The following is an 18,763-nucleotide window of genomic DNA, read 5'->3' as shown; positions in this document are numbered from 1 at the left end:
TTGTTATTTATTGTATCTTCCCAAAGAATTTTAAGAATCACTTTAATATTCTTTTTAGGTTCAGATGCTAAAGTAGGAATTGGAATATTTAAAATGAACTAGAATTCACATGCATCTAAATGGATGGATTTAAAACTGTGGTGTCCCAGTTGGCTATTTTTCATGCTGTAGGGGAGAAATGTGGGGGCCACAGGAATCCCAGCTGCTTATGCTGCTAATTGCCTGTAAGACACTGAGCCTGTCACTCCACCTGAAGTGTCTTAGCTGTTAACCAAGGAAGTTGAACCAAATGGTCTTCTAAGTGGCTTTCCATCTCTGCTAATGCTTAAGTCTACTATTGACATGTACAATGGCCTTCTTCACAGGATTAAAAATGGACAGTTGAGGGGCACCTGGGTGACTCAGTTAAGTGTCCGACTCTTGATGTCCACTCAGGTCATGATTTCATGGATTATGAGTTTGAGCCCCACATCAGGCTCTGTGCTGATGGTGTGGAGCCTCTTTGGGATTTTCTCTCTCCCTCTCTCTCTTTCCCTTCCCTGCTTGTGCACCCTCTCTCAAAAAATTTATAAACTTTAAAAAGTGGACAGTATGTAGTCTGAATATCTACCTCAAAGCTGATTCTAAGACATACCAAACCATACTGGAATTATAAACCTGTTTTGTCAATGATTTATTCAATAAATAAAATCACTTTCCTTGCATATCCCATCTTTTTCTTTTCCTCATGTTATTATTTTTATTTTTTGCTTAGAAGTGGTGTAGGATTAGAATCCTACCTTTACCACCAACTTACTAGCTGTGTGATTTGGGTAATTTACTTAGCATTTCTGAGCTCATTTATCTCATCTGCACAATAGAACTTACTGTATTTAATTTAAAAGAGCTGTAAAGAGACTTATAAGTAATGGCACATGAAAAATGCCAAGCTCAGAACATGGCACATAGTGGTTCTCCATAAATGTTTCTTACTTTACTACCTAGGTCTGAGCCATGTCATCCATACAAGTCTACATTGAACCTGAGACTCTTGTCTCCATTTATTGACAGCAATGTATCACCCAAAATATAGAACAATCAGTGATAAAGCTAATTACATTCTAGATAATATGCTTACTCTGTTAGATGGTATTAATTCACCAAATATTAACTGAGTGCTGGTTTTATTTATATATAAATCTATATTATAAGTTTATAAATGTATATTTACATATATTATGTATATATTGTATATATATATATATATTATATACACACATGCATACACACAGTAGATCCTTGAACAACACAGCTTTGAACACAGATCTACTTACACTTGGATTTTTAAAATAAATACAGTACAGTACTATAAATGTATTTTCTCTTATGATTCCCTTAATAACATTTTCTTCTCTCTAGCTTACCTTATTGTAAGAATACAGTATGTGAATCATATAACATACAATATATGTATTAATTGACTGCTCATGTTATCAGGTTACGGCCAATAGTAGGCTATTCGTAAAGTTCTGGGGGAGTCAATAGTTACATGCAGATTTTTGACTGAGTGAGAGGTCAGGGTTCCTAACCCCCATGTTGTTCAAAGGTCAACTCTATATACAGACACACACACACACACACACACACACACACTAGATTGCTACAGACATGTCTTCAAATTTTCATGTGTGTCTGAGCAAGAGATTTAGATACTTTAAAAAAAATTCTTTAATGTTTATTCTTGAGAGAGAGAGAGAGAGAGAGAGAGAGAGCATGAGCAGGGGAGGGGCAGAAAGAGAGGGAGAGACAGAATCCAAAGCAGGCTGTAGGCTCCAAACTGTCAGCACAGAGCCTGACACGGGGCTCAAACCCATGAACCTCAAGATAATGACCTTCACCGAAGTTGGACGCTTAACCAACTGAGCCACCCAGGCGCCCCTAAGATTTAAATATAACCCTAATCATACTGTGTACCAAGTGCCAACACCATTCTGAAGCACTTTGCATATTTTAATTTCTTTAATCCTCACATTATGAGGTTGATATTATCATTTTCATTCAAAACTATATCTCAAATGAGGAAATTGAGGCACAAAGAGATTGAGTAACTTATTCAAGATCAAGTATGGAGCCTACATTTGAATGCAGAGAGTAGCTCCTGAGTTCATGTTCCTTGTCACTCGGCCACATATGCAAATAGCCCTGTAAAAATCATTTTAAAGATTCAGTAGCACCAAGGAGTTTCTTTTCTTTCAGCAAGTCTAAACAGCATTTCTAGGAGAGGAAGGAGAGACAACTGTTGTCAACCCCACTACACTGCTGAAATCTGGCTGAGATTGGATGGTACATGAGGCTTTGATATATACTTCCTGCAACCCACGATGCAGGGCCAGGTAGGGGAGAAAGCAGCCAGGTGGGGTTAGAGCCTGGAGGGCTGGACACACACCATTTTCTGTCTCCACACTCTAGCCAAGGCCAAGGCCAAGGAAGTCTTTTTTTTTTTAACTTAGTTTTCTGCCGTCATAAATACAAAATATACTCTAAAGAAGAGCCTCTGCTAGTAAAAGTGACTTTTGGTTCAGCAGGAAAAACAAACAAAAATCAACAGAAAAGAAACCCAGAGTGGGTGTCAGAAGGAGGTGACGGGAAGCGTGAAGAAAGGGCGGTAGGAATGGGAGCTTTTCCTTTGACTGTCCTATTAAAATGTGTGAGTGCAAGTTGGGGGTGGATTTCATGAGTAAATATGGAATTTTGCCACCAAATTCTTTCCTCCAGAGCTAATATTCTCATGGGATATTAATATTAATACAAGGAAAAAGGCCCTGGGTGAAGAAAACTATTTCTTCCCTCAGGGCAGAGTTCTCTCAGGAAGACAGTGAAGTTTAAGAGTTTCAGAAAGTGCTAGAATACAAGGCATTTTATCATTAACAAACAGGAAAATGGACTACAACCTGTAGGATTCTCTGGAAAGTGGAAAAAAGAAGCCTGGTAATATCAGCCTCCTCAAATACCCTTTTCTCTACATAAAAACCTTCAAACTTTTCATGGTGTGTGGGACTTTCGATCTCAGTCATTATTCTGGACTAATTAATGACATCAAAATAGAAATCTGCAGTACGTATGGGTGATGTGACTGCATCATGCTTTCGACATTGTGGATAACACAGTGTGTGTGTGTGTGTGTGTGTGTGTGTGTGTGTGTGTAGGGGTGCATTTACAATTTATAATTTCATCATTTTGAATTAATCCTTTTATGGTTTCCCTGAACCATTCTTTTGATGCATTCTAAAGAGCGAGAAAAAAAAAATGAAAGCTTTTCTCAAGCAACTGACTTAATGGATAGCTGAATGTCCAGTTTCAAAGCTGTTACTTATAAAACGCCAAAAAAATGTTAATATGGGGCCATATAACTGCAACATAATTTTTCCAAGGTGGGAAAGGCAATAAACTACAAAATACCGTACTAATAGAATATATGGTTTTTTTTTAAGTTTTTCTTAACTTTGTAATTTAACTTTATTTTTTATTTTTTAAAATTTACATCCAAATTAGTTAGTATACAGTGAAGCAATGATTTCAGAAGTAGATTCCTTAATGCCCCTTACCCATTTAGCCCATCCCCCCTCCCACAACTCCTCCAGCAATCCTCAGTTTGTTCTCCATATTTATGAGTCTCTTTTGTCCCCCTCCCTGTTTTTATATTATTTTTGTTTCCCTTCCCTTATGTTCATCTGTTTTGTCTCTTAAAGTCCTCATATGAGTGAAGTCATATGATTTTTGTCTTTCTCTGACTACTTTCACTTAGCATAATACCCTCCAATTCTCTCCATGTAGTTGCAAATGGCAAGATTTCATTCTTTTTCATTCTTTTTGATTGCCAAGTAAAAGTCCATTGTATGTGTGTGTGCCACATCTTCTTTATCCATTCATCCATCGATGGACATTTGGGCTGTTTCCATACTTTGGCTATTGTTGATAATACTGCTATAAACATGGGGGTGCATGTGTCCCTTTGAAACAGCACACCTGTATCTCTTGGATAAATGCCTAGTAGTGCAATTGCTGGGTCGTAGGTAGTTCTATTTTTAGTTTTTTGAGGAACCTCCATACTGTTTTCCAGAGTGGCTGCACCAACTTGCATTCCCACCAACAATGCAAAAGACATCCTCTTTCTCCATATCCCCGTCAACATTTGTTGTTGCCGGAGTTGTTAACGTTAGCCATTTTGACAGGTGTAAGGTGTATCTCATTGTGGTTTTGATTTGTATTTCCCTGATGATGAGTGATGTTGAGCATTTTTTCATGTGTCAGTTGGCCCTCTGGATGTCTTCTTTGGAGAAGTGTCTATTCATCTTTTTTGTTCATTTCTTCACTGGATTATTTGTTTTTGGGTCTTGAGTGTGATAAGTTCTTTGTAGATTTTTGATACTAACCCTTTATCTGATAAGTCATTTGCAAATACGTTCTCCCATTCCATCAGTTGCCTTTTAGTTTTGCTGATTGTTTCCTTTACTGTGCAGAAGCTTTTTATTTTGATGAGGTTCCAGTAGTTGATTTTTGCTTTTGTTTCTCTTGCCTCCAGAGACGTGTTAAGGAGTTGCTGCGGCCAAGATCAAAGAGGTTTTTGCCTGCTTTCTCCTCGAGGATTTTGATGGCTTCCTGTCTTACATTGAGGTCTTTCACCAACTTTGAGTTTCTGTTTGTGTATAGTGTCAGAAAGTGGTCCAGGTTCATTCTTCTGCATGTCGCTGTCCAGTTTTCCCAGCACCATTTGCTGAAGAGACTGTCTTTATTCCATTGTATATTCTTTCCTGCTTTGTCAAGGATTAGTTGGCCGTACTTTTGTGTGTCCATTTCTGGGCTCTCTATTCTGTTCCATTGATCTGAGTGTCTGTTCTTGTGCCAGTACCATACTGTCTTGATAATGACAGCTGTGTAGTATAGCTTGAAGTCTGGGATTGTGATGCCTCCTGCTTTGGTTTTCTTTTTCAAGATTGCTTTGGCTATTCAGGGTCTTTCTGGTTCCATACAGATTTTAGGATTATTTGTTCTAGCTCTGTGAAGAATGCTGGTGTTCCTTTGATAGGGATCGCGTTGAATATGTAGATTGCTTTGGGTAGTATCGACATTTTAACAATATTTGTTCTTCCTATCCAGGAGCATGGAATCTTTTTCCATTTCTTTGTGCCTTCTTCAATTTCTTTATAGGCTTTCTATAGTTTTCAGTGTATAGATTTTTCACCTCTTTGGTTAGATTTATTCCTAGGTATTTTATGGTTTTTGGTGCAACTGTAAATGGGATCGATTCCTTGATTTCTTTTTCTGTCGCTTCATTGTGGTGTATAGGAATGCAACCGATTTCTGTGCATTGATTTTATATCCTGCTACTTTACTGAATTCATGAATCAGTTCTAGAAGTTTTTTGGTGGAATCTTTTAGGTTTTTCATATAGAGTGTAATGTCATCTGCTAAGAGTGAAAGTTTGACCTTATCCTGGCTGATTTGGATGCCTTTTATTTCTTTGTGTTGTCTGATTGCAAAAGCTAAGATTTCTAATACTATGTTGAATAACAGTGGCAAGACTAGACATCCCTGTCTTGTTCCTGACCTTAGGGGGAAAGCTCTCAGTTTTTCCCCATTGAGGATATTAGCATTGGGTCACTCGTATATGGCATTTATCATCTTGAGGTATGCTCCTTCTATCCCTACTTTCTTGAGGGTTTGTATCAAGAAAGGATGCTGTATTTTGTCAAATGCTTTCTCTGTATCTATTGAGAGGATCATATGGTTCTTGTCCTTTCTTTTATTGATGTGATGAATCACGCTGATTGTTTTGCGGATATTGAACCAGCCCTGCATCCCAGGTATAAATCCCACTTGGTCGTGATGAATAATTTCTTAATGTATTGTTGGAGCTGGTTGGCTAATATCTTGTTGAGGGTTTTTGCATCCATGTTCATCAGGGAAATTGGTCTATAGTTCTCCTTTTTAGTGGGGTCTCTGTCTGGTTTTGGAATTGGGTAATACTGGCTTCATAGGAACAGTTTGGAAGTTTTCCTTCCATTTCTATTTTTTGGAACAGTTTAGAGAGAATACGTTTTAACTCTTCCTTAAATGTTTTGTAGAATTCCCCTGGAAAGCCATCTGGCCCTGGACTCTTGTTTTTTCGCAGATTTTTGATTACTAATTCGATTCCTTACTGGTTATGGGTCTGTTCAAATTTTCTATTTCTTCCTGTTTCAGTTTTGGTGGTGTATATCTGTTTAGGAATTTGTCCATTTCTTCCAGATTGCCTATTTTATTGGCATATAATTGCTCATAATATTATCTTATTATTGTTTTTATTTCTGTTGTGTTGGTTGTGATTTCTCCTCTTTCATTCTTGATTTTTACTTATTTGGGTCCTTTCCATTTTCTTCTTGATCAAACTGGCTAGTAGGTTATCAATTTTGTTAATTCTTTCAAAGAACCAGCTTCTGGTTTCATTGATCTGTTCTACTGCTTTTTTGGTTTTGATAGCATTAATTCTTCTCTAATCTTTATTATTTCCTGTCTTCTGCTGGTTTGGGGTTTTATTTGCTGTTCTTTTTACAGCTCCTTGAGGCATAAGGTTAGGTTGTGTATCTGAGATCTTTCTTCCTTCTTTAGGAAGGCCTGGATTGCTATATACTTTGCTCTTATGACCGCCTTTGCTGCATCCCAGAGGTTTTGGGTTGTGGTGCTATCATTTTCATTGACTTCCATATACTTTTTAATTTCTTCTTTAACTGCTTGGTTAGCTCATTCATTCTCTAGTAGGATGTTCTTTAGTCTCCAAGTATTTGTTACCTTTCCAAATTTTTTCTTGTGGTTGATTTCGAGTTTCATAGCATTGTGGTCTGAAAATATGCACAGTATGATCTCGATCTTTTTGTACTTACTTGGGGCTAATTTGTGTCCCAGTATATGGTCTATTCTGGAGAATATTCCATGTGCACTGGAGACGAATGTGTATTCTGCTGCTTTAGGATGAAATGTTCTGAATATATCTGTTAAGTCCATCTGGTCCAATGTGTCATTCAAAGCCATTGTTTCCTTGTTGATATTTTGATTCGGTGATCTGTCCATTGCTGTGAGTGGAATGTTGAAGTCTCCTACTATTAGGGTATTACTATCAATGAGTTTCTTTATATTTGTGATTAATTGATTTATATATTTGGGTTTTCACACATTTGGCTCATAAATGTTTACAATTGTTAGGTCTTCTTGGTCTATAGACCCCTTGATTAAGATATAATGCCCTTCTGCATCTCTTGATACAGTCTTTATTTTAAAGTCTAGATTGTCTGATATAAGTATGGCTACTTTGGCTTTCTTTTGTTGGCCAATAGCATGATAGATGGTTCTCCATCCCCTTATTTTCAATCTGTAGGTGTCTTTAGGTCTAAAGTTGGTCTCTTGTAAACAGCATATAGATGGGTCTTGCTTTCTTACCCATTCTGTTACCCTATGGCCTTTGATTGGAGCATTGAATCCATAGACATTTAGAGTGAGTATTGAAAGATATGAATTTATTGCCATTATGATGCTTGTAGAGTTGGAGTTTCTGGTGGTGTTCTCTGGTCCTCTCTAATCTTTTGTTGCTTTTGGTATTTATTTATTTACATATATATATATTTTCATCTTTTCTCCCTTCAGAGAGTCCCCCTTAAAATTTCTTGCAGGGCTGGTTTAATGGTCACAAACTCCTTTAAACAAACTCCTTTGTTTGTCTGGGAAACTTTTTATCTCTCCTTCTACTTTGAATGACAGCCCTGCTGGATAAAGAATTCTTGGCTGCATATTTTTCTGATTCAGCACACTGAGTATATCCTGCCACTCCTTTCTGGCTTGCCACGTTTCTGTGGAGAGGTCTGCTGCAATCCTGATCTGTCTTCCATTGTAGGTTAAGGACTTTTTTTCCCCTTGCTGCCTTCATGATTCTCTCCTTGCCTGAGTATTGTGTGAATTTCACTATGATATGCCTTGTTGATTGTTGGTTTTTGTTGAATCTACTGGGAGTCCTCTGTGCTTCCTGGATTTTGATGTCTTTGTCTTTTCCCAGGTGAGGAAAGTTTTCTGCTATGATTAGCTCATATAACCCTCTACCCCTATTTCTCTGTCTTCCTCCTCTGGGACCCCTATGATTCTGATGTTGTTCCTTTTTAATGAGTCACTGATTTCTCTAATTCTTAAATTGTGCTCTTTTGCCTTAATCTCCCTCTTTTTCTCTGCTTCGTTAGTCTCTATAAGTTTGTCCTGTATATCGCTGATTCTCTGTTCTGCCTCATCCATCCTCGCCACCGCTGCATCCATCCGTGATTGCAGCTCAGTTATAGCATTTTTAATTTCATTCTGGCTATTTTTTACTTCTTTTATCTCTGCAGAAAGGGATTCTAATCTATTTTTGACTCCAGCTAGTATTCTTATTATCGTGATTCTAAATTCTGGCTCTGACATCTTGCTTGTGTCTGTGTTGGTTAAATCCCTGGCTGTCGTTTCTTTGTGCTCTTTCCTTTGGGGTGAATCCCTTCATTTTGTCATTTTGAAGGGAGAAAAATAATGAGGTATAAAAATTGAAATTAAAAAAATAAAATTAAAAGAAATATTAAAATTAAAAATTAAACACACACACACACACACACACACACACACACACCAAAATCGAATAGATGATGCTAGATCCTAGGTGTGTTTTGGTCTGGGTGTAGAAAGTGGTTTGACAGATTAGAGAAATAAAAACAGAAACAAAATGGTGGGGGAGAGGGAAAAAAAAAGGAAATCATTTGAGAATTTGAAAAAATGAATACACTAAAGTAGACTAAAGTACACAAAAGTAGAGAATATAGTAGAAAAAATTATAGAAAATATTTTTAATAAAAATTAGAAAGAAAAAATATGAATTTTTTCATTTTCTGTATTTAAGAATAAAGAAATGAAAAAGAGAAAAAAGATAAAAAAACAAAAAAGAAAAGACAAAAAAAGAAATCATTTGAAAATTTGAAAAAGTGAATACACTGTCGTAGATTGAAATAAAATGATGGGGGTCAGATAGAATTTGAAAAAATTTACATAAAAGCAAAAAATATAGTAATAAAAATTAAATAAAATATTTTTAAAAGAAATTGAAAGTAAAAATGAAGTTTTTCTCTTTCTGCATTCAAGAAAAAGAAAAAAATGAAAAAGAGAAAAAAAGAAAAAGAAAGAAAATAAAGGAAATTGTTTGAAAATTTGAAAAGGTGAGTACACCGAAGTAGACTAAAATAAAATGATGGACGTAAAGTAGAATTTGAAAAATTTTCCACAAAAGTAAAAAATATAGTAATAAAAATTAAAGACAGATATTTTTAATAAAAGTTTTAAATAAAAATGAGTTTTTTCTCTTTCTGTATTCAAGAAAAAGAAAAGAAATGTAAAAGATGAAAAGGGAAAAGAGAGAAAAAAAATTGAATAGATGAACCTGCTAACAGATTGAAGTAGGACTGAAATTGCTTCGTTTTCCCCTAGAGGTCAGTCCATGTAGCTCTTTGTAGTCCATAAATTAAGCCACGGGTGAGGCTTGTGTTTTTGAAGAGGGAAGATGGCACAGCTGGGCGGGGCTCGGTGTAACAGCTCCACTCTCCACTAGATGGAGCTACTAGCCTACTGAGGTGGATGGTTGCAAGTGCTCCTTGGTGTGCATGCGCATGCGCGGGAGCAGTGAAAAATGGCGCCCTCCAGCCACCCAGTCTGTTCTCCCAGATCAGTAATCGCGCACCGGTCCTTCGTCTTCAGCTGTCGTCCACTCCCCGCTTTTCCACTCTCAGTGACCAGGCCTCAGGCAGTACCTCTCTCCCAAGTTTTGTCTCAGATGCGGCTGTTTTCCCTGGCCCCTTACTTCTGAAGGACTGTGGCTTTGACCCGCTCCACCCCTGTGCGGGAGGGTCTCACTGAGCAATGGCTGAAAGTCGGCTGCACCCAGGAACACCCGCTGGACCCTGCTGTTGCCAGTGCACTTAGACTGGCCAGGTGCCAGCCCGCCCCCCCCAAAAAAATCGCGAGACAGTGTAGCCTCAGCGTTTCAGGGACCATGGAAAATCGCAACACACATCTGGCACCAGGCTTCACCCTCAACAACCTTGCCCCAGCACCAGCGAAAGTGGCTGCCTTCCGGGGTCTGCTGGGACCAGGTGGCTTCAACAGTCTCTACCAAGTGTCCTTCCAGCAGAGGGACCATTTTTCCCCGTGTGGCCCGAGAACCTCCCGGACCCCACTCTGTTCCTGGGGATTCGCCCTTCCCACCAGAGCACCTCCAGGTATGGAGCTGCGGAGTTGCAGCCTTTGCGCTCCCCTTGTTTACAGTTTTAATGGAATTTAAACCCTCTCCTCTCTCCTTTCTCCCTTTTTAGTTTAGACCCTGCGGCTATTTCCAATTTTCCACTTTCTCTTCAGCTGCTTTTGGGGAGGGGTGCTTTTCCTGTATGCTCCCCCCCTTCCCAGTCTCCGTCCTCTCTCCATCCGCAAAAGTGGCTCCCTACCTTTCGGGGCTTCTTGCTCCCCAAGTTCAGCTCTCCTTGTCGCGTACTGCTGAATTCTGTGGTTCAGGTTGTGCAGATTGTTGTGTTAATCTTCCAGTCGGTTTTCTAGGTGTGTAGGAGAGTTTAGTGTTGGTCTGGCTGTATTTCATGGACGTGAGACACACAAACAGCTTCCATGCTGTTCTGCCATCTTGGCTTCTCCCTGGAATATATGGTTTTTAATAAGAGCAGCTGTTATTTCATTCACTAAGGTGTACAATATTTTAAGTCTTGGTTTTCTATTTTGGAGGTATGTTAATTTGTTCACTTGCTTAATTTATTTCCATTTTCTGAGTGTGGGTCTTACTTGTGGAATGTGTTTTTTGTAAACTACTTTTACATGATGGGAATGCCTCAATGTGCCTTACGTCTTTTTAAGGTTAAAAAACAAAATATAATGCACGTTAAAATGTGCAATCATGAGGGACACTCACAAATAGTCGTAGGTCCTTGATGAGATTCTTTAGCCATGTGCGCACATAATGGCTTGCACTTGGCTAGTTATCTTATCACTTGCTGAGGGATGATTTGCTGAACTGAACTTAAATTTCAGTTATGCTGGATGCAAATGAGCAATATGAAAATTATAAACAGTCCCCAAAATGCAGACTTTCCTTTGGGAAATTTAAAGCCAGGACATATAAGCAATTATAAAAAAAAGCTTACTTTTATACTAAGAGTTGGCATACATTGGGAAATAAATGCGAGAAAGCTGGTACTCTCAGGTATATTTTAGGATAAACCTGTGACTCTTCTGGTAATACATAAATCTTCAGATGCTGTGAGTATTTGGGACTTGAGGAATTGCTGTTAATTGCATTTTGGAGTTAAATTAGGTTGAATGAGAAATGCTTTCTGGCCTCAACTCTTCCGGTTAGAAATCTTTCTAAAATGCATGAGTAGACTTTTTTAACCAGCAAGACAATGAATTTTGTCTTTTTTTTTTTTTTTTTAATGATTTAGACCTAGCATGCCTCAGGGACATAATTCTCAGTATCAGTCATCATTGTACAATATGATAAGAGGTAGAGATAAAGGAGATGAGACCATCTGTATTACTGAATAGAATAGTAGGTAGTCAGTCACCACAGGACTCTTACAAATCAGCCCTGTACAAAGTGTTGGAGGGGGTATAAAAATATAATTCTTTGTTGCAGGGAGTTGTACATTTTAGGATGTTTAGGATTTGGGGATCTTTTATCTCGTTTGCCTTCTGTTTTCTCATTCTTCTTCCTCTTCCCCACTTCCTTTTTCCCACTTAGGTTAGACTGATGGAGGTCTGTGAGAAGAGAATCCACAGTCATGACCACTGTATTAGTTTTGTGTGGCTGCCGAAACAAATTACCACAACCTTAAAACACTGGAAACGTATTCTCTCATAGTTCTGGAGGCCAAAAGTCCGAAATTATTTTCGCTGGACAGAAATCAGGGTGTTGGCAGAGCTCCACCTATTTCAGAGGCCCTAGGGGAGAATCCCTTCCTTGACCCTTCCAATGTCTGGTGGCTGCTTCCCTCCAGTCTCTGCCTCCCTGGTCACATGGCCTTCTTCTCTTCTGTGTGTGTCAAGTCTTCCTCTGCCTCCCTCTTATAAGGATATTCATGATTACATTTAAGGCCCAGCCAGATAATCCAAAATAATCTTCTCCATCTTAAGATTCTTAATTTAGTCACATCTGCAAAATGCTTTTTTACAAATAAGGTAACATTTACAGGTTCTGGGGATTCAGACCTGATACATTTGTGCACTAATGTACATATTAGTGGTGGGGGGTTGGAGGGAAGGGAAAATGGGTGATGGGCATTGAGGAGGGCACTTGTTGGGATGAGCACTGGGTGTTGTATTTAAGTGATGAATCATGGGAATCTACTCCCGAAGCCAAAAGCACACTGTATGTACTATATGTTATTAACTTGACAATAAATTATATTTAAGTCCTTAAAAAAATCAGAATGATACAGAGTCCTCCCTTTATATGGCAGTCAATACCAAGTCCATCGTAAACACATATGAACCTCTCTGCTGGATCTCACCTACAAGCATTAAAAAGGAGTCATACCTCTTCATGTATCTTCTGTTCATTGGAAGAGCTTTTTGTGTTTGAGCAGCATCTCCCTCCAAGAATTGAGGAAGAAGAGACCTCATTGTAACTTTCTAGTTCTCTGAGTACCAGCCATCAAGTCCCAAATAATGAAAGTCAGGACCAACAGTTCTGCTTATGGAGAGCTTCCCATTTTCCTCTTCAGAGTGTGAAGGCTATTCTTTAGTAAGGAAAAACCATCCCCTGGGCCTACTTAGTTCTGGCATGTTCTGGCAACATGCCCTCTTCAACTCAAGCTAGAAGACATACAGAGAAAGTCACGGAGAGGATTGATAAGGAGTCCTCCCTAACTGGAGATCCTACTAAATTCACTGAGACACTAGGACTGTGAGGAAAGAGATACTTTGAGAGTTTCATATTTATCTTTCTTTAAATAACCCCATCGCCCACAAAGTAATTAAGGTTGAGGAAGGTGAAGATACAAAGGAGTGTAAAAATTCATGCCCACTTTCTTTGCTACCCAGTATCCACTATAAACAGACCATGATCTCTTGCTGGGTCCTGTGGGGGAAGGAATCCCGCTAAGTTTGTGAGCATTAATTTTTATGGGACCTGCAGTCTCTGAAGCCCTTGTGCATCCTTGGTTATGCACTTTCTGAATTTTCATTCAATGAATTTTAGAGTAATGATTCTAATAAGAAATAAATATTACTCTTTTGAAAGAGTATTTTAACATAACTCTAAGACATACTGAAGTGTTATAGTCCCATAGAGCCAATAACCATTTGACTTTTTCCAATATTAGCTTACTTGACATTGAAAAGGATGTGGTTTTTGTATGCCTATTTGATTTTCCAGCAATATTTGATTAGTGACTTCTTATGTCCCCTGGGAAAATATCTCAGGATCTCTGTTGGCCAGGAATGGTTTTTCTCAACTCAGTATTTCTAAACTTTGGTACTATTGACTTTTGGACTGTTATTTCTTTGTTGCAGGGGTGTCTTAGGTATTTTAGAATGCTTAATAGCATCCCTGGCCTTTACCCTCTAGATGTCATCCCATCACTGAGTTGTACCTATCAAAAATAATCTCTAGATATTGTCAAATGTCACCTGGGGAGCCAAATCGCCCTTGGTTGAGAATGAGTGTTCTAGCTCTATTACTTGCTTGGTTAATAATAATAGCTAGCATTTATAAAGCACTTGCTAGTTGCCAGTCACTGTACTGAGCACTTGACTTGTATTAATGAATTTAACTTATAAAACTTCACCAGGTAGGTGCTATTATTATCCCTATTTTACAGATAGGAAAAATGAGGCCCAGAAGCATTGAGCAAATGTGCTACCATTATACAACTTTTCAAGAGTAGAACCAGGATTTAAACCAGCAGTTAGGATTTAGAATTAGAATTTATGCTCTTAGCCATGGTGGTATAGCTGCTGTCCAGTGATCATTAAGATAATATTGTGGGGCACCTGGATGGCTCAGTCGAGCATCCAACTTCGGCTTAGATCATGATCTCATGGTTCATGGGTTCAAGCCCCATTTTGGGTTCTGTGCTGACAGCCCAGAGCCTGGAGCCTGTTTCGGATTCTGTGTCTCCCTCTTTCTCTGCCCCTCCCCCGCTCACACTCTGTGCGTGTGTGTCTCTCTCTCTTTCAGAAATAAGCATAAAAAAAGAATATGTTGTTATAGACTTGAAAAACATCTTCTTTTGGAGCTAAAGATTGTAAATAAACTATGACAATGGATGAAAGCAGGACCATTCCTTCCATGCAAGGAAGGGTAAAAGAATGGTTCTTCGGAAGGACCATTTATCGAATTCATACTAGGAGTGAGGCACTCACCTTGAAACTTGCATGTGGTTTATTTCACTTAATCCTCGCAGTAGATTGGTGGAGTAGATATTATTACATTCATTGCTTATATGGAAGAACCTGGCTCCAAACAACTAATTTTACCCAAGCCATTATAATGTAAGAGCCAGTATAATAACTACCTGAAACAGAATTTGAGTCAGTGCTTTCTGACTTTAAGCCCATGTTTTCTCTGTTTTGTATCTTCCTTGGGTTTAAAAAGATGGAAGGAGGAGCATTTTTAGATGCTCCACAGGTATCTTCTGGTCTGAACATCATTTCCTGTACAAATTAAATTACTTGAAGCTGATACTTGGAGATTTTGAGCTCTCACCCTCCACTCAAGCCTCTAACAAAGTCTAGTAAAATGTGAAGGCACAGGTAGGTGGGCTTGGCATCCACAGGCCTGGTTTGAGTTCTGGCTTGGCCACCTCACTGCTATCCAACCCTGGGCAAATCATGAAACACTAGGAGCTTCAGCTTCCTTATTTGTAAACCTGGGGTTAATAATAATAGTACCCACTTGGCAGGGTAAGTATTAGAAATAATGTATGGAAATACAATTTTATTTGGTACAATTTTGCTTGTTAAAATTGAAAACTATGCATTTTGCCACTTTTCTTTTTGCTATCTTCCTTTCAAAGCCCTGGCAATGTTTCCACCACAATTTCCCCTACCCCATTCATGGGTATCTGGAAACCTGCCATTTAGAAATTCATTAAGATTCATTCTTGATTAAAATGAAGATATCTAGGGAGTAGACAGAAGTTTGTGTTAGCTAAACACACTTCTAAAGACTGGTCTGGGCACTCGGAGAGGGAAGGTGAAGACAAGGAGACAATGACTTCACAGGATTGTTTCCAACAGACCATGTGTAAAAGATTATTGTGAAAGATTGCATACTCTGATCTGCATCTACAGAGAACAATAATAAATGTTAAAAGCTTAATGAAAACTTTCTTTTATCACAAGGCTGAGTTGTGAATTATTTAAGTGGGACTTAACCTAGAACCTTAGTCTTTAACTGTGGATATATGAGCACACACACGCATGTGTAATTGGTGTATAAGGTGTAAAGAAAGTACAAGAAACACTGAAAAATAAAATTCTCTGGGACAATATTGTGAACTTTACAACTCAAATATGTGGGCGATATTAAAGTTCTTGTTACTTCCAAGTTAGGCAAAACAAACAAAAGCCCCTACAGTTCATAGGAATATGTATCACATGTACTCAGCTCAATGAATTGAGACCTTGCAAGGTGACCAGTTACTCAAGGGAGATGTCATTTTAAAAAAAGTCAGTGGAAAAGAAGGTGTTCATATCTAGTTGCCTTACTGAGAATGTGGGTCACAGTTTAAAGGGATTCCAAAGGTAATGTGATAATATGGCATGTCTCCTCAAGGACAACCAGTGGAAATGTTCTGAATCAAAAATAACTCAACATTTGAGAATTCTGAGAGGACATTCAGTACATCTCCATCCCTGAGAAATTGGGAAGAAGGGGTGCAGTAGTCTGTTGCAAGATTTCAAAAGATTAAACTTAGCATGTTATAAATTTATTGTTGAAAATGTTAAATCTCATTACTAATTGAATTTCACTGGAAAAAACACTGTAGGAAAAGTTGACATTTATCTATTCAGCAGGAATCAGTTAAATTCAATGAAACATGGTTTTAAAAAGATGTTTTTGTAGTCTCTGTGTAGACCAGGGATGAAGAATTCAATTTACACATAGGTAATCATGCTATCACATTCTGGTTATCAAAAATGGTCATGATGGAATTAAAAAATGGTCTATTGGATATCTGCCATTTCAGCAAACATCATTACAGTAGCAAAGTATATGCATAGCTGAATGATTCTTAAGCTTTTCTTTTGCTTTCATTCAATAATGGGTATAATAAAATTTCACCCCAAGAAAGTAACTTGGAAACTCCCTTGTCTTATTATGGCAGAATTTCACCTGAATATTCATTTGTGCAATCAAGAAATGAAGATGAAATGAAAAACTTATTACAGTTATTACTCCTTGAAAATCACATATGTTCATTCTGTAATATGGTATGGGAAGCTAGGAATAACAGCATTTTTGTTTTTCTTTTCTTTTCCTTTCTTTTCTTTTCTTTTCTTTTCTTTTCTTTTCTTTTCTTTTCTTTTCTTTTCTTTTCTTTTCAGAAAACAACCCATAGCTTCCACTGTGTCTGAAGAAACTTTATAAATAAACTTTTATAAAGAAGAAAAAAGGGAGAAAATCGTATTAAGAAAGGAAATATTGTTGACCTAAGTAGGAAGGTGTCCAATAGGAAGGCAACAATGGGTTCATAATTTTGGGAGGTGTTTGATTTGGAAGACAAAGTAGGGGTTCAAATATAGAACCTAAGTTTTCTTTCTGGCAGTGATATGCTATTTATGCAGACCATCCTTCTAAAACAGAGCCACATTATGGTTTGTAACCTGTGGGTGAAGAGAATAGATAACCTCCCTTAGCCTTTTAGAAAAGCCAAGGCCAGCCATGCAAGGGAGAGAGACAAGTCTCCAGGAAAAGGAGTTACAAGAAGCTACCTCCCACTGACTGTCACTTTGGGTCACTGGAAATACACATACGTGCCCAGGACATGCGTAGATGCTCTGAGGGAATTTGGAGACATTAACCCTGCATGCTGCTGAGTGGAGAACATTTCAAAGGCAAGGAGCAGTGAGAAAACCAGAAGCCAATCAGAGTGAAGAGGATGTTTGAACAGAGAGGTGGGTGCATATAAAGACTAAGGAGTTTGGGGCTTCTGTCTCTCTTTGCTGTCTCTTTTCTAGCTGACTTCTGCCCATCGGGGTAGGTATTTGCAACTCCAAGAGGACAAGAAGGGTCGGGTGAGTCCTGGGTCAATTAGACTATGTTTACTTGCATACATTTTGTCCCTTTGCAGTTGCTCCATGAAATGGGTTAAATTCTAATCACAAGGACCAGCATTCCCAATGTATTCTACTTGTTTATTCCGCACCCGCTTAAGGAGTCTGCCATTGACATGTGAGCTCATAAATGCACATTCAAGAAATGCATAGAATATGTGGCTGTCACTGTTTCCTCTTGTTCTCTCTGCTTGGAGAGAGGCCGGGACAATACTTAGGCCTCCATTTGTGAAATGGGCTGGTGATCTCTGCAGCCTCTTTGGCAAGTATACTGTGATACTAAGTGGGACAATGCTTTTGGAGGTCTCCTTTAGAAGAAAGGCACATTACAGTTCTAAGGTGGCAAGCTTTGGATACATTGCTGCAGAATTCTTCCTTAAGAACTCTTTTTTGTGAGTATCAGAAAATAGAAGTATTAGTCTGGAGAAGAAATTCCAACTTCTGAAAGACTTTTGTCTTAGTTGTGAGCATTATTTTAATGTCTGGAAATGGTCTTGGACTGATTGCTCTGGTCAAGTGATGAGGCAAACCACAGCAGGAGAACAAAGTACAGAATGTGAGTCAATGATCAGCTCTTGCTCTTTGTTTCCATACCGTCTGTGCAGATACTTCTAACCCATTGTAAAATTCATTATCATTTTATTTAAGGCTGGAGGTGGGGGAGGAGGGGGAAAATCTCAAATGCCATTTTTTTTTTGCTAGTCCTAATGTTAATCTAGTGATTATTCTGTGAGTGTTAATTTGAGATAGATGACCATCAATGCTAATCTGTCCACTAAAAGTGCAGTCTAATATATCTTTTTGTTCACACTGAGGACTGAGACCATAAAATTCAATGCTCTGTTTGTGGTTGTTTTAAATTAAAGATCAAGGGGAATTGATGGATGGTTTCAAAGTAGAATGGTATTGTCTGAGCTCATGAATCCAAGATACTTGTATTACCCTCTGCCTCACAATGAAATTAATTCCTAATTTATTTATGTTTATATAAACAGGAATGTAGCTCACTTGAATTTATTTTAGAATTGTTATTGGGCCTCAACAATTATCAGGTGATGTAGAACTAGGTAGAGGGAAGATTAGTTATTCTCATGATTCTTAGTTTGTTCCTTAATCTTGGATGATCACTAAAAGTTCAAAAGAATGTTACAGTAACAGTCGTACTGACCTTAGGGTACAAGCCTAATGTGTACCCTGTGTTCCATTATGAGAACTTGACACCTTCCAGATGTTACTTCCTGAAAACTCTGGCAGAGGTGGCCTATGAACTTTATCACCCAGAGAGGGGAGACAGAGGAATAGGATATGGATGAAACCTTGAGATTAGATGTAGGTCATTGTTAAGATTCTTTTATTTGGGGTGGGGGAATTCAGAGGTGTTCAATAAATTATTGGTAACCTGTTATGA

General features: G+C 38.3%; 1 long non-coding RNA gene across 2 annotated transcripts in view; it reads right to left on the bottom strand.

The window, feature by feature from the left end:
* LOC106983583 (uncharacterized) overlaps positions 1 to 18,763 on the bottom strand; it is a 94,027-nt gene that overhangs the window by 73,423 nt on the left and 1,841 nt on the right. For both annotated transcript variants that reach the window (XR_001431538.3, XR_008299571.1), the window contains exon 2: positions 10,515 to 10,716. This is a non-coding gene — a long non-coding RNA (uncharacterized LOC106983583). The remainder of the gene's footprint in view (positions 1 to 10,514; positions 10,717 to 18,763) is intronic.

The sequence above is a fragment of the Acinonyx jubatus genome, chromosome B3, assembly GCF_027475565.1.
Source record: "Acinonyx jubatus isolate Ajub_Pintada_27869175 chromosome B3, VMU_Ajub_asm_v1.0, whole genome shotgun sequence".
In the NCBI taxonomy this organism is placed as follows: Eukaryota; Metazoa; Chordata; class Mammalia; order Carnivora; family Felidae; genus Acinonyx; species Acinonyx jubatus.
Note: the sequence above shows the minus strand (reverse complement) of the source record. Positions and strands in the feature narration are given on the sequence as shown.